At 35.8% G+C, this 16410-nt stretch overlaps 1 non-coding gene across 1 annotated transcript; it reads left to right on the top strand.

Annotated features, from left to right (window-relative positions):
- The first annotated feature begins 2041 nt into the window (after positions 1-2041).
- LOC114912821 (small nucleolar RNA R71) lies at positions 2042-2148 on the top strand. Its single transcript, XR_003798733.1, has one exon. It is a non-coding gene; the product is annotated as a small nucleolar RNA R71 (small nucleolar RNA).
- The last annotated feature ends 14262 nt before the right edge of the window (positions 2149-16410 follow it).

The raw sequence follows: 16410 nt of genomic DNA on the forward strand, positions 1-16410 counted from the left end.
TTTCTTTAGAATCGATACAATAGTTGTAGTTGGTCAAATCCATATCTTTGATTAGACCCAAATGGATCTTGATCTTTAGCTCAGTGGTCGAGCCCAAGTTCACAGACTGATTGAATTGAAACTAATTAACCAGTTGGTATCTAAGGTACGTTTGGCAGTCTTAATCGATGATCATTAATTGGGAGCTACTCACCTAAATTGAGTCTACGACGAGTCGATGGCATATCTCTCTCACTGATCTCAATTATCTGACCAATATAATATATTATATTTTGATTAGATCACTTAATGATTAGGGTTGACCCATGCTAACTAAAAAACCAATATGACTGATTCAAGCACCCCTAGTACAACTTATTTTAGTCCTCTTCATGACTTTTGAAATCAGTGGAAGGATTTACGACTTATCGGTTGGACTAGCTTGTATCTAGTCTTTTTTGAATTAAAGTAAGAAAAAGTTTCTTGATTTTCTTGATAGAAAATTTATCTTGATTTGATCAAGAATCTTTGAAGTGAATTTATGAAACCATGTGGGCTGATTTGAGAGCATATAATTAGATCCCATATGATGGGACGCCCAAGCCCAATGTGGGCATGGGTCAAGGATGGGTGGCACCTCTTTGATTTGGTCTAAAAATTTTTGAGTTAGAATTTTTAATATGATTAGAAGAAGGGATTCTAATTTGATTAAGACTCCCTTATGTTGTCTATTTAAAGAACCTTAGCCCTACCTCTCTTGATATCTCATAATCTTCTATCTTTGCCGCCACCATCACTATGCCCCATGCCTTCCCTCCTCTTCTTCTCTCTAGCCCACACTCTCTCTAGGCATCCTCTCTCTTGGATCTTGGAGAGAGGTGGGCGGCATGCACCTTCTTGGTGTCAAGGGTTGGCACCAAGGTTTTTGATTTCTTCTTCTTCCTCTCAAGTTTATTGGGAGATTGTTACAACCACTTCTGGATAGTAGTTCTTCTTGGTTAATTAAGGGATCAAGAAAGGTTCTTGGTTTCTTTAAGAATCAAGAAAGAAAGATCAGTTTTGGGATGATTTCAATCAAGTATATCCAAACTTCGTTCAAGCCTATTCAGGCCTTCGGTTCAAGGAAGTAGGATTCAAGAGGAGATAATTCAGATCGACCTTGTGGATATCCATAGAGGCAGAACACTTATGCTGCTGATTCAAAATCTACTCAACCCCAAGATCTAGGGATTGAATTAGATTCAACTCCAGTTACAAGTTTGAGGCAAAAAGAAAGCGATTCAGGTATGCAACTTGATCACAGGCTTTTATTTCTTTCTACTAAAATCAGTTCATGTTCATTTTAGTATATGAACAAGATCTATAGATGCTTTCATATGATGAATGCATGCTTAGATTAAAATTATTTTAATATAAAGTTTTACTATATTCTAGATTTAGAAAACTTTTGAAATCTACATGTATTAGTACCTATAGAAAATCCAACAATATTGGCCAGCTTTGCAATTACCATCTCCCAGATTGCTTGCCTTCAGGTTGTCGCACCACTCCTTGGGGTCTTGGCTGAAACCAAGAAGATTAAGTGGTCTAGAACTACTACCTTGATTACCTTGATCCGTTCAAGTGAAGTTGGGATGATTCCTCCATCTCCAATTGTAGGTGTTGGAATAAGGATTACCTTATTGCCTATTGAAGTTAGACACAAACTAAGCTTGTTCCACCTGCTGACAATCAGAACTCATATGAGCTCCTGCACACTAATCACAACTCAAAATAGAATTAGAGGCAATGTTAGCAGTACCAAGTTTTTCAAATTTTTTTGCAAGAGAGTCAACCTTAGCATTTAACATATTAATACCATCCATGTCATACATACCTGGTGCTTTTTTAGGCATACCTCTCTCATTTGACCATTGATAGTATTGGAAGTCATTTCTTCCAACAACTCATAAGCCCCTTCGGTTGACTATCCATCAAAGCTCCTCCTGCAGCTACATCTATAGTAATCCTAACTGAATGTGTTAGACCATTATAAAAAGTTGATACAATTAACCAATTAGGAAGACCATGATATGGACACTTTCTCTACAAATCTTTATATCTTTCCCAAGCTTCGTACAAAGATTCACCATCCAATTACACAAAACTAATAATATCATTTCTAAGTTTTGCAGTTTTACTTGGGGAAAAATACTTACTCAAAAAAGCTTGTGACAAGGCATTCCATGTTGTGAAAAAATTCTGCGACTTGGAATTTAACCATGCCTTTGCTTTATCCTTCAAAGAAAAAGAAAATAACCTTAGCTGAATGGCATCCTTACTAGCTCCATTGATCTTGATAGTGTCACAAATCTCCAAGAAATTTGCCAAGTGCTTATTCGGATCCTCTGTAGTTCTTCCACCAAATTGTTCTTGCTGCACCATATGAACGAGTGCAGGTTTCATCTCAAAATTGTTGGCATTGATAGTTGGTCTAACAATGCTTGTCTATGCCCCATTGACATACATTCGACATTCCATAATCATGCAAAGTCATCTAGTTCTCAGCTACATATACTTGCTGTTCTTCCTCCAATCTTCACTCTCTCCTTAGTGTATGCAATGTATGCTTGATCTCTAGATCAAAATCTTCTAGATCTAGACTATAGCCTCATCTCATGCACTGAAACACAAGAAAAAATAGAACAAATGAAATCAACACAAAATTTTAAAAATAAAATAAACAAAACAATTTAGATTAATAAAGAATTTTTTCTTTTTGATATTAAAAACACTCCTCTTGATAATGGTGCCAAAAACTTGATGTCCCTTGAAACTAACCCACAAGTATATGGATCATGAATTGTAGCTAAGGACAAACAAAGTATTTTTCCCATGAGGAAGAGGATCAAGTACCAAAGTCAAATTTCCTATATTATCTAGACAAACCAAATTCAAAGGATTAAATCTGAAATTTAACTAAACAAACATAATACTAAGATCGGATCAGATGCAAAGTTTAAAAGTTCAAGTTAAAGATGAATGATGGACTCCTAGAACATAGATTTCATCACTTGATTTCCTATGATCATTTTAAATGTAATTGATTGGGTTTATTCTTGCTAATATAATGACAAGACTTCTTCTTTTGTATGCAATGATCTCTTTCAAGACTCAACACTTATACTCACATTAATGTTAAACCTACTTTTGTGGTCTTTAGTTTTAATGCAAGTTCATTAAGCTCTATGGATGTTTTCATAAAAATTACAATGGAATGCTCTTATTTCTAAGTAGCACTTTCAAGATTTGATGTTTTTACCAACTAATGTCACAATTCATCTTTCAATCTATCATGTAACACCTTAAACATGTAATTAATGGCAAGTTAGTCACATGAATTAAATTCAAAAATACCAAATTACACTAGCAAGAATATCTAATTAAGAGTATCTAATGATCATAGGAAAATCAAGGACTACATTTAAGTTCTAGGATAAAGTGTTTAGATACTCATGGATATGAAATCACACATAATATTCATTGAATAAAACAGAACAAAGTTCATTCTTAAACACTAAAAATTTAGCAAACTAAAATATAGAGGAAGAAAAAAAGAAAGATGGCTTGATGATCAAATCCTGGCTCTTCTCCTCTCAGATAATAGCCCTTGGATTTTTGGTCTTCAATCCCAAGCCTTCTAGCTCTCTAACTCTCTTTGATTTTTAGCTCTGTGCCTCCTCCTCAGGTCTCCTTCAATGCCTTTATTATGTAGACTTCAAATCCTAAACCATCCCTTTATTCACATATGTGTGCCAGCTCCCCTCTACGCTTGTCATGCTCGTTGACAGCTCCTATTGGATGCGAATCACATGACACAAACTGCCATGAGATAACCAGCCTCCTATAATGTCCAGTGCATTAATTCTTCCATGCCCATAAATCTTAAATTTTATCCTCCACTTTTCTGCCCAAAAATAATCCATCATCCATTCTCCATTCATTCTTGCAGACTTTCCCTCTTAAATTCCCATTCTTTCCTTCCTAATATCTCTCCATTTTCTTTTTTATCAAATCCCTTGAAGCTCTTTGAATTTTGAAAAGATTTGGCCTTGAATCATGTCAGAAAATTGAAACTGAAATTGTCTCACTCATAGGATGAGTTGACTCATGCTGAAGTCAAGTCGAGAGGGAGTCAAATCACTCACCTCTGTTCCACTGAAAATCAGCTCTCTGTTAAATTTCTTGAGTCAAAGCCATAATATCAAGTCGACTCGACTAGTCAACTCAAAAGTAACCAAGTCGGCTTAAGATTAACTCAAGCTGATTCCATATTGCATGCCATACAAAAATCCATAAAACTCTTGATCCAAGTCAACTCGCCTCAATCCCGAGTCGACCCATCTAAAACTTTTTTTGCTAAAACTATTTTTATTGATTCTTCATTTCATGAATTCCTCTTGGCTCATTAATAGAACTTGTTCCTTCTTTATTTCCTACCCATATTCAGTCCAAATAGGCATCTTAATACCTACAAAACATCAAAAAGATTCAAAAGTAAGTGAATGCAAAATAGACCCAAAACACTAAACAAAGTTAATAATAAACATCAATTTCAACCTTCAACTAAATACTTATGACCACAAAATATATGCAATTTATTCTCCGATCAAGAGGCTGTGGGAACTTGTATGTTTAATTTATTTTTTGACAAAATATTAGAATTAAAAGACTGTTATTATATGTCTAAAGTCATTAAAAATATTATTTTTATATCTTTATTATTAAAACATCATTATGAAATAAAATTAATGGACAATAGTTGCTCTATTTTATTTTCTAATAAATTTTATGACAGTGATTACATTGATAACAATCTTTTAATTCTTGCACTTAATAAAAATATTTTTCATATTGATAGAAATATGAAAAGAAAGAGAAAAGATGTGAATATCACATATCTCTAGCATTGTCATCTTGGTGATATTAGTAAGTCAAAGATAAATAAGTTATACAAAGAAGAGTTCTTTGACCCATATGATTATGAATCATTGAAAATTTATGAATCTTGTCTCATGGGTAAGATGACTAAGACTTCATTCTCTGGACATAGAGAGAGGACAAGGAAGCTTTTAGCCCTATTACATTTAGATGCATGTGGGTTGATGACAACTCAGATTAGAGAAGGATACTCCTATTTTATCACCTTTATAAATGATCTATCAAAGTTCAGATATATATATCTTATGAAATATAAATCTAAAATTTTTGATAAGTTTAAGGAGTATCAAAGCATGGTCAAAAAATAAACTAAAAAAGTATCAAACTTTTTTGATTTGATCGAGGAGGAGGAGAATACTTATCTAGTCAATTTTTTGTTCATCTTAAAGTGAAAGATATTCTCTCTGAATGGATCCTTCTTTATACACTACAGCTAAATGATGTAGTAGAAAAAAGCAATCGCACTTTGATGGATATGGTGTGGTCCATGATGTGCTTCATAGATCTTTCCGTATCATGTCGGAGATATATCCTAAAGACTACCGCATACATATTAAACAAAGTGCCTTCAAAGTCTGTTTCTAGTACTTCATATGAGATATGGAAGGAAAGAAAGCCTAATCTTAAACATCTTAAGATTTAGAGCTATCCTACTTATATTGAAAATATCTTTGGACATAAGCTAAGTACTAGATCAGACAAGTGCAGGTTTGTAGAGTATTCTAACAAAACTAAAGGATACTACTTCTACCATCCTACTGAATAAAGAATATTTGTTAGTAGGCACGTCATTTTCTTGAAAAATAAATTCATCTAAAAAAGAGACAAAGGGAAGAATATTGAACTTGAAAAAGTTTAAGACCTACAAACTGATCCAAAAATATTTATGGTTGGACCATAAAAAGATCCACAACCAAAAGTACCCAAGGATGAGGTATATCCATAATATACACCTCCTCTCCGAAAGTCAAATAGAATGCATCAAGCACCTCTAAGATATGATTTTGTCATTGAGAATGATAATACAATCAACATCATTTAAGATGATGATCTACTAATCTACTCGAAAGCTATCATGAATAGAGACTCAGATAGGTGGCTGAAAGCCATGAAATCCAAAATGAATTCAATGTACACCAAGTATGGATCTTGATTGATACACCTGAGGGTGTGACCCCTATAGGGTGCAAGTAGATCTTCAAGAAGAAGATCAAAATAGATGGCAAAGCTAGATTGATGATGAAGGATTTCAAACAAAAATAAAGAATTGACTATGATAAAACCTTCTTATTGGTGGCTTTGCTCAAGTCTATTTGGATTCTATTTGCTATAGCTACATACTATGACTATGAGATCTAGCAGATAGATGTTAAGACCACTTTTCTCAACAGTAATCTTGAGAAAGAAGTCTATGTAACTTAGCTAGAGAGATTTATTTCAAGTGGAAGGGCAAATCAAGTATGCAACCTGAAAAAAATTATCTATAGATTAAGATAGAATTTGAGGAGTTGGAACATCCATTTTGATTTGATAGCCAAAGTATTTGGCTTCATCAAAAATGAGAATGAACCATGTCTATATAAGAAGATAAGTAGACTGCTATTGTCTTCTTGATTCTGTATGTCAATAACATACTACTCATTGAAAATGATATTTCAATGTTGCCATCAGTCAAGACTTGGCTATCAAATAAGTTTTTCATAAAAAATTTAGATGAAATATTCTATGTACTAAGTATAAAGATCTATATAGATAGATCTAAGAGGATGCTAGGCTTGTCCCAGTCTCGATACATAGATCTCATGTTGAAGAGATTCAACGTGGAGACAAGTAAAAGACGTTATCTGTTTGTGAGTCATGGCATACGTCTCTCTAAAAAAATATATCCTAAGACACAAGAAGAGAGAAAAAGAATGAGTGAAATCCCTTATGCTTCAGTTGTGGGTTCAATAATGAACACCATGTTATATACCAGGCCTGATGTAGCTTATACTCTAAATATCGCAAGCAGATTTTAGGTTGATCCAAGGCAGTATCATTAGAAAGCTATGAAAAATATTTTTAAGTACCTAAGGTGGACTAAAGATGTTTTTCTAATATATAAAGATGGATCAAAGTTGAAACTAGAGGGATATACAGATTTTAGTTTTTAATCTGATCTCGATGATAGCAAGTCAATTTCAGGATATATATTTTATTCTAAATAATGGAGCAGTGAGTTGGAAGAGTTCTAAGCAATTGATAGTAGCTGACTCAACCATTGAGATAGAGTATATTGCTGCTAGTGAAGCCGCTAAGGAAGCTATCTAGATGAAAGAATTTTATCATAGAATTGAGTATGGTTTTTGAGATAGAATGATTAGGGCTAGTTTATTATGACAATACTGGGATCATTGCTTAAGTCAAAAAATATAGATCTCATTAGACACTCAAGCACATCTATAGATGCTTCCATCTCATTTAAAAAATTATAGAGGGACAAGATGTTGTTCTAGAACAAAAATAATATAGTAGACCCATTCACTAAGATCATACCACAATAGTTATTTAATCGCTATCTACATTGTATAGGATTGAAATACAAAGATGATTGTCTTTAGTGCAAATAGGAGATTGAAAAAAGAGTGTCCTACAAGCCAATTGCATGAGTGATATGATGGAATTTTTCTTTGTAAAACTTTCTACTCATGCAATGATATTTTTTTCATTTGATAACAAACTTTGGCATTGATTCATCATTTTAGCTGCATCTTACCATATTTAAGATTATGATGAACTTCAAAAATTAGAAAAATAATTTGAGGAGATATGAATGGGTCATGCCAGTGAGGTCTAAAATTTTAAAATTTTAATTTTAAATATTTTTGATCATAAGAGCATTGAGTATCAGGGATTAGTATTCTGAAAAGATTGGCACATCCTATATATGCTCGACAGAAAGGATATCTAATCTCACTAACCATTTATGTGAAAACACTAATACAAGGATACGGGTGGTCATATGGGAATGGGTTCACTAAATAGACTCATCGATTAATAACATGTTATGAAAGCCTTACTTGCATGTCAAAAGATGATTCTTCAAGTGGGAGTTATGCAAGTGATCCTTAGACTTAAGATCATTATGAAATCTTGTGCACATGAATCCATATTTCGACTCATATCTAGGCATGGCATTAGGACATGTATGGAAAGTTCTGGATATGATAGAGTATGTACGAAGATTGTGAGTCGGTTAATAAGAAATTGATCACTCCTAATAAGAGAAGATGGCATCCTATTTATTCTCATCTCTAGATGGCTCAAAAAAAATCTTTTGATTAAAAATAATATAAAGATTAGAAAGAGTTTCTAATGCTTCATTATTCAAGTCAACTTTGATTGATTGAGAATCGATATAAATATATGATTGAGTTTGACATAATTCCATACTCATGACCATATTCAGGATGTAGAGATGATCGAAAGATTAAATTATATGATAACTTACTACTGAAGGGCCTATTTGGTATTTTTATTAAATTTTATATCTTTTAGATAGTCATGATATATTACTAGATATTGATAGGGTCGTGATGTTGTTGTTAGGACACTGTAATTATCAAATCTATTCTGACTTCAATAAAAATTAAAAATACATAGAAAGTAGCGAGTCAGGTTGAATCTATAGAGAAGACAGAATTTTGATTTGAAATCTTTGATTTTACAAAAAAAATAAAATTTTGAAGAAAGCAATTTAAGTTGAAAAATAAAAATTAAAAGTGTGAAAAATAAATCGGATACTAAGATCTACTATTTAGATCCTAGCATCTACTTGTAATAAAAATAAATAATAAAAATTTAAAGAGTATAAAATAAATGGTACTAAGATTTACTAACTTAGATTCTAGTGCGATTGGTGCACCAGTCTATCCAGATCCAGCACCATCCTCATGATGATCCTATGATCGAGAGCCTTTAGAAATTAAATACCTGTCTCTAATTCTCAACATCTTAAGAATATGTATCAAAACTAATTTTATGGATGATTTAAGGACACATTATACTTCAATGAAAAAGAATTTGCTCTTTTATTGATCATATCAATATATTAAATACAAAATTATATCCTAAAATTATTACAATGTGTCTGCTATATTGGCTTCTAGGACATACATCTAACAATCTTCCAGTTGGACTAAAATCAATTGGCCACAAATCCAAGTCCCATCTTCTCAAGGTGGACTTTCATTTTTTGTTAGCTTAACTGCTTAGTTAGTAGAACTGCAACGTTATCCGTGGAGTCTACTCTTCGTACCTCGATATGAGGTAATCACGTACACTGCTGCTCTATGTGTTTGAACTTGTGTCGAGACCTTTGACTCCTTAGCAAGGGCTATGGTGCCACTATCTTTGTAGTACTGTATCACAGGATGACATCGAGTTCTACAACTAACATTAGAGCCAAAATTCATCCTACACATCTATAGCATATTCAGCCTCCATTGATCGATTATTCAGAATTCTTCTAATATATTGAACAAAAATACATCCTCGACTCACAACTCAGAATCTCCTCCAAAAATCAAGAACAAATCCTTAGTCCTTCTCACGTACTTAAAGATATTTTTCACAGCTTTTGTGACAGACCAAGCATCCATTTAGGTCTATTCTTAAAGACCTTTATTTCGAGAATATAGGACACTTCTCCTACATCTTTCATGAAGAATTCTTTGGACAACCATCTTTTGACCGTGGTCAGCATTGTTAGGACCGTAGCCCCTAACCAACTTTCCAAAAGGCAAATGCCCATTGGGAGGCAGGATTTATTAGCCTTTATCCACTAGGCATAGGGGCTTCACACCTAAGTTGATCCGCATCAAGCTAGATCATCCTCAATTAGTAGGCTAGATGGTTAGACCCATTTAATCTTACCAACCAGGCACCTGTCGACCCTCCTTGTCGACTCTCATAATTATTGTTAATACATCAGCCACCTTTGGCTACCAACCTCAATCTGAGTCTCACCGAACTCTCTCGGCTATCATCTTCTCTTAGAGTCTCATCGAGTCCTCTTCGGCTACCTCACCGAACCCTCTCGACTACCATCCTCTCCTAGAGTCTCATCGAGTCCTCTTCGGCTACAAGCCTCTTCCTGGGTCTCACCAAATATGCGCTGGAATCTTGCACAACAATTTTTCTCCCTAGCGATATTTTTTTTTAACACTCTGGGGCCCAACCAGGTTTCGAACCTACAATCTCGCTCTGATACCACATGTTAGGACCGTAGCCCCCAACCAACTTTTCAAAAGGCAAATGCCCTTTGGGAGGTGGGGTTTATTAGCCTTTATCCACTAGGCACAAGGGCTTCACACCTGAGTTGACCCGCATCAAGCTAGATCATCCTCAATCAGCAGGCTGGGTGGTTAGATCCATTTAATCTTACCAATCAGGCACCAGTCGACCCTCCTTGTTGACTCTCATAATTGTTGTCAATACATTAGCCACCTTCGGCTACCAACCCCAGCCTGAGCCTCACCGAACTCGCTCGACTACCATCCTCTCCTAGAGTCTCATCGAGTCTTTTTTGGCTACCTCACTGAACCCCCTCGGCTACCATCCTCTCTCAGAGTCTCACTGAGTCCTCTTCGACTACAAGCCTCTCCCTGGGTCTCATCAAATATGCGTTGGAACCTTGCATAATAATTTCTCTCCCCAATGATATATTTTTTTTTTAACACTCTGGGGGCCTGTTGGGTTTCGAACCTGCAACCTCGTTCTGATACCACATGTTAGGACCATAGCCCCTAACCAACTTTTCAAAAGGAAAATGCTCGTAGCCCTTGTGCCCAGTAGATAAAGGCTAATAAACCCCACCTTCTAATGGACATTTGCCTTTTGGAAAGTTGGTTAGGGGCTACGGTCCTAACATGTGGTATCAGAGCAAGGTTGCAGGTTTGAAACCCGACAGGCTCCCAGAGTGTTAAAAAAAAAATATCACTGGGGAGAGAAATTGTTGTGCAAGGTTCCAGTGCATATTTAGTGAGACCCAGGGAGAGACTTGTAGTCGAAGAGGACTCAGTGAGACTCTGAGAGAGGATAATAGCCAAGGGGGTTCAGTGAGGTAGCCGAAGAGGACTCGGTGAGACTCTAAGAGAAGATGGTAGTCGAGGGAGTTCGGTGAGGCTCAAGCTGGGGTTGGTAGCCGAAGATGGCTGATGTATTGACAACAATTATGGGAGTTGATAAGGAGGGTCGACTGGTGCCTGGTTGATAAGATTAAATGGGTCTAACCGTCCAACCTGTTGATTGAGGATGATCTAGCTTGATGTAGGTCAACTCAGGTGTGAAGCCCCTGTGTCTAGTGGATAAAGGCTAATAAACCCCACCTCCCAAAGGGCATTTACCTTTTGAGAAGTTGGTTGGGGGCTATGGTCCTAACAAGCATAGGAATATCATTCACAATGAGAAGAATATCATCCACGTATAGTATGAGAAAAGTGATCACACTCCCACTGATCCTCTTGTATATATAAAGTTTCTCTTCATTTTTGATGAAATCAAACGATTTGATTACCTCATCAAAATGATGATTCCAACTCTGAGAAGCCTGCTTTAATCCATATATAGATCTTTGCAGCTTGTAGACTCTGTGATTACCATCACCGAATGTTAATCCCATAGGCTGCTCCATATAGATATCTTTCTCAAGATATCCTTTCAAGAAGATAATTTTCACATCCATCTGCTAGATTTCATAATTGTAATAAACTACAATAGCGAGTAGAGTGCGGATGGATTTCAGCATGGCTACGGACGAGAAGATTTTCTAATAGTCAATGCCCTCATGCTGACTATAACTCTTAGCCACAAGCCTAGCTTTATAGATTTCTACCTTACCATCAGTATCTATCTTCTTTTTGTAGATCTATTTACACCCAATCGATACAATATCTTCAGGTGGATCCACTAAAGTCCAGACTTGATTCGAGTACATCGAGTCAATTTCTGACTTCATTGCATCTAATCACTTCTCAAAATCGATGTCAGACATAACCTCATCAAAGATATTAGGATCATTATCATGACTCCTATCTCCCATAAAAAATATTTTCTTTATTTCCTCCATAAGCATACCCATGTACCTTTCAGGAGGTTGAGAGACCCTGCTAGATCTACGAGATGGTAGAGAAACATCAACTACTGGCTCATGGACTACGGGTTCTTGAGGATCTATAGCTCTTGGCTCTTCAGAGACCTTCTCTTCGAGCTCTACTAGCCTCCCACTGCCGTCATTTTGGATAAATTATTTTTCTAGGAACACAACATTTTGACTCACAATTATATTGTGGTCTTGTGGAAAGTAAAAATAGTATCTCATGGATTCTTTTGGATATCCTATAAAATGAGCTATAATAGATCTATCCTCCAATTTTTTCATCATTTATCTCTTGACATAGGTCGAACATCTCCAAGTCTTGAGATGACCTAGACTCGACTTCTTACCAAACCATATCTCATATGATGTGGTAGGAATGGATTTTGAATGAACCATATTCAACAAGTGAATGGCAGTTAACAAGGCATGTCTCCAAAGAAATAAGGGTAGATCAGTAAAACTTATCATAGATCTGACCATATCCAATAGGGTCCTGTTCTTTCTTTCGGATACTCCATTGAGCTGAGATGTTCTAGGAGGGATCCACAGAGAGACTATGCCATTATCTTTAAAATATCCCAAAAATTCTCGACTAAGGTATTCACCTCCTCGATTAGATTGAAAAACCTTTACGGGCTTGCCTGTCTACTTTTTTTACTTCATGCCTAAATTTCTTGAACTTTTCAAAGGCCTCAGACTTGTGTTTTATAAGATACATATATCCATACCTAGACAGATCATTGGTAAAGATAATGAAGTAGCTGTAACCACCTCTAGCCTGCACATCAAATGGCCCACACACATCGGTGTGTACCAAGGCAAGTAACTCTATGGCCCTTCTCCATATCCTACAAAGGGTAACTTGGCCATCTTTCCTCGAAGATAAAATTCATAAGCTGGATATGACTCTGGGTGAAGAGAGCCAAGGATCCCATTCTTTTTAAGTTTGTTTATCCTATTCTCTCCAATATGGCCTAGTCTATGGTGCCATAAGTACTTTTGGTTAATCTCATTTTTGAGTCTCTTTTGATCTATGGCACTCACTATTTACTCATTTAGATTCACATTCGCATCAACATGCAAGTGATAAAGACTATCAATTAAAAGACCTCATGCAATCAATTTATTTTGAAAATAAATAGAATAAAAAATTTTATTAAAACTAATTTCAAAACCTTTCTGTGCTAGCATAGATACAGAAATCAAATTCTATTTAGCTATAGGAACATAATAACAGTCTTTTAAATCTAATCTAACACAAGACGGTAATCAAAGAGGGTAAATACCAACGACCTTTACAGTAATTTTTTCTCTATTACCGATCTAAAGGATCATGTCACCTTCCCTCAACCTTCTACTTTCTATCAGACCCTGCATTGAGGTACATATATGGACACTCGAGCCAGAGTCCAATACCCAACTAGAAGTAGAAGAAGTCGTAAGATTAGATTCTATTACGAGCATGCCTTCAGAAAGTTTGTCTCTCTTTTTGATCTTTAGGCTCTCTAGGTATTTCGGACAGTTTCTCCTCTAGTGGCCTTCAGCATGACAGTAGAAATACTTTCCCTTTGCCTCAGCTGTCTTTGGACCATCCTTCCTCGGCTTGTTCTCTCTCTTCTGCTTCTTCATAGATTTAATCTTTTTCCTTCTAGTAGACTTTCTCTTGGAAGAAGAAGTCTGCTCCACAGCGAGAACAATACTCTTTGAACTCTTCAAGGTACCCTCCATTGTGACCAATATGTTGTCAAGTTCAAAAATAGTGCAGTCAAGTTTGTTCATATAAAAATTTATGATGAATTGACTATATAAACTGATAAGAAATTGAAGGATCAGATCCATCTGTAATTTTTTTTGCATATCAAGCCCGAGCTTCTCAAGCTCCTCAATATCCTTGATCACTGTCATATAGTGCTCATGGACAGACTGCCCCTCGCACATCTTTAGGTTGAAGAGTCTCTTAGATACTTCAAAGTGTGTAGTACAGCTCTGCTCACCATACAGCTTTGCTCTACGTGCAGGCATATGCTTGTGCAGGCTTTGTAACTCGTTTAACATAGATACCAGCACACAGCACTTGATTTGACTATCTTCATCCATTTCCTTCTCAAAAGTAGCTCTCTACTCAGCAGTAGGATGGTTTGGTAATACAATGGGATCTTGATCGAGAACATGGCTTAACTTTTCTAAGATCAGGACAATCCTGAGATTTCTGAGCCAATCTTTAAAATTGTTATCGATCAAACGATTAGTTTCAAGGATACGAGCTAGAGGGTTTGAGGCTAACATGATGGTTTAACTGTGAGAGTAGAGATTCAAGTTAGATTTTTGTACTTAATATTTTAATTTGCTTTTAGAAATTTTAAGATGTAAATAATAACTCTCACTAATTTGTCAGATCTCTCCACTCCCTGAGAAGAAAATAAAAATCCTAATGCGATAAAAGATTTCTAATGGATGCTGCGGTCCCATCGATGACATGTACGTCACTTAATAGTTATTGGTAACATAAACATCGATGCGTAGATAACTCTTTACCTAGAAGCTTCACTAAGCATATTGCAGCCACTTAGTCTCTAAGTCATGTGGGCTCACCTAACAGTTATTGCCCACACTTTTTAATTAAGCCCAACCCACTATTCACAAGTAGGTGCAAGGCCGTCATTGGGTTCCTCACCTAACAATTATTGAACCCAACTCCATCCTTATCCTGGAGCAACTCTTTGCTAATAAAATGATTGCATGTTCTCAAGGCAACTGAACCACTATGACCAGCCAAAAACAATCAATGCCGGTAAGACACCTGCATATCTACAATGGTGGAAGACCTATGGACTTAATATTTATGAAGAGGTTTGGATTTAGGTCTCATCTAATCAGTCATCATATGACTGATCTAACTAGTATGGAATTCAGAGTTTCATGCATGCATATGTATTGTAAAAATTTTATTTTATAAACACCACAGCGTAGATTAAGATTAAAATAATTTTAATCTAAATTTTATATGCATAAAAAATATAAAATTATATGGATCTATTTCATTTGCTGAAATTGATATATGCTGAAATTTAGATTGTGATCAAATCACATACCTATTTTGCAATCTCTTTCTTCAAATGTAGATCTGAAAGAGAAGAGACTCTCTCTTAGCCGCACAAGTGTCCGACCTCTATGAGTATTCACTTGGGATTAGCTTGGAACAGCTCTCTTTAATATAAATTTTGGTTCTCTAAAATTCAATCTGCTGAATCTGAACGAAGTCTGGATCGCGATCAACACTTGATCTTTCATCTTGATCTTCTTCTTCTCCTCTTTTCTAAAGTTTTTTTTTGCTATGTCCTATTACCAGATGCTAGAAACCAGCAAGGAAGAGGCACCTAACATCTTTTGGGCATGAACCATATTGGAACGCATGTCCCAAGAGAAGGACGTGTAGAACGTCCAAGAGAAGAGAAAGGGAGAGGAAGAGAGAGCGTGGAAAGAGCCTTTGGGTGTGAGGGGTTGCTAGTTTTGATGTTCTATGGACCTTAGGGGAGGTCCTTTTAAATAGACATAAGGATTGAATCCTATTCAATCACATAATACAAGTCCTACTTGCATTAGGATTCTTATTAACTAAAGTTATCCAACTTATATTAGGAAGCCCATTAGGCGCCAACAATTGGAGCCCCTACACCCATAATAAGACACCCCAAAATACACCCAAGAGATGCCCCATATGAAATCAAAAGGTCATCTAATCAATGGACACATCCAAATTGATCAAATCAAAGTGGCATCCCATAGCAACTATCAAGGAGTTTCATAAGGGACTTGCACCCTTAATTTATGTGATCCATAACCTTAGACACCCAACAATTGGAGTCTCATGAATCTTATTCATTTAGATAATTAGTAGGTAATTAAGTTAGAATTAACTTATCAATTAAGTAATCCCAACTGAAAAAAATTAGATCCAACCATGTGCTAGCAAGGTTACCATGAACCCAATGGGTTTCTCTAAACCCAATTGACACTTCATAAGCTCAATTCTTAATTTCAGACCCAATCTTTTTGTTGTGTGACCTTATAGGTTCAATTCTATCTGGTAGTGACACATTCAACGATCTCTATCATCGTATCATTGAAACTATTTTTAATAGATCGAAATAATTTTACTTTAACTCAATAAGTATTATCAATCCAGAACAATCCTAGTGAGCTCTCACAATCCATCAGTGACACCTAGCAGTCTATAGTGACAATCCAGTAGAACTTAAATAAACCTCTAGATATAGTTAACGTGTCATTCAATCTCTCTACCATGAGTCTCG

Source organism: Elaeis guineensis, chromosome 12, assembly GCF_000442705.2.
Source record: "Elaeis guineensis isolate ETL-2024a chromosome 12, EG11, whole genome shotgun sequence".
NCBI lineage: Eukaryota > Viridiplantae > Streptophyta > Magnoliopsida > Arecales > Arecaceae > Elaeis > Elaeis guineensis.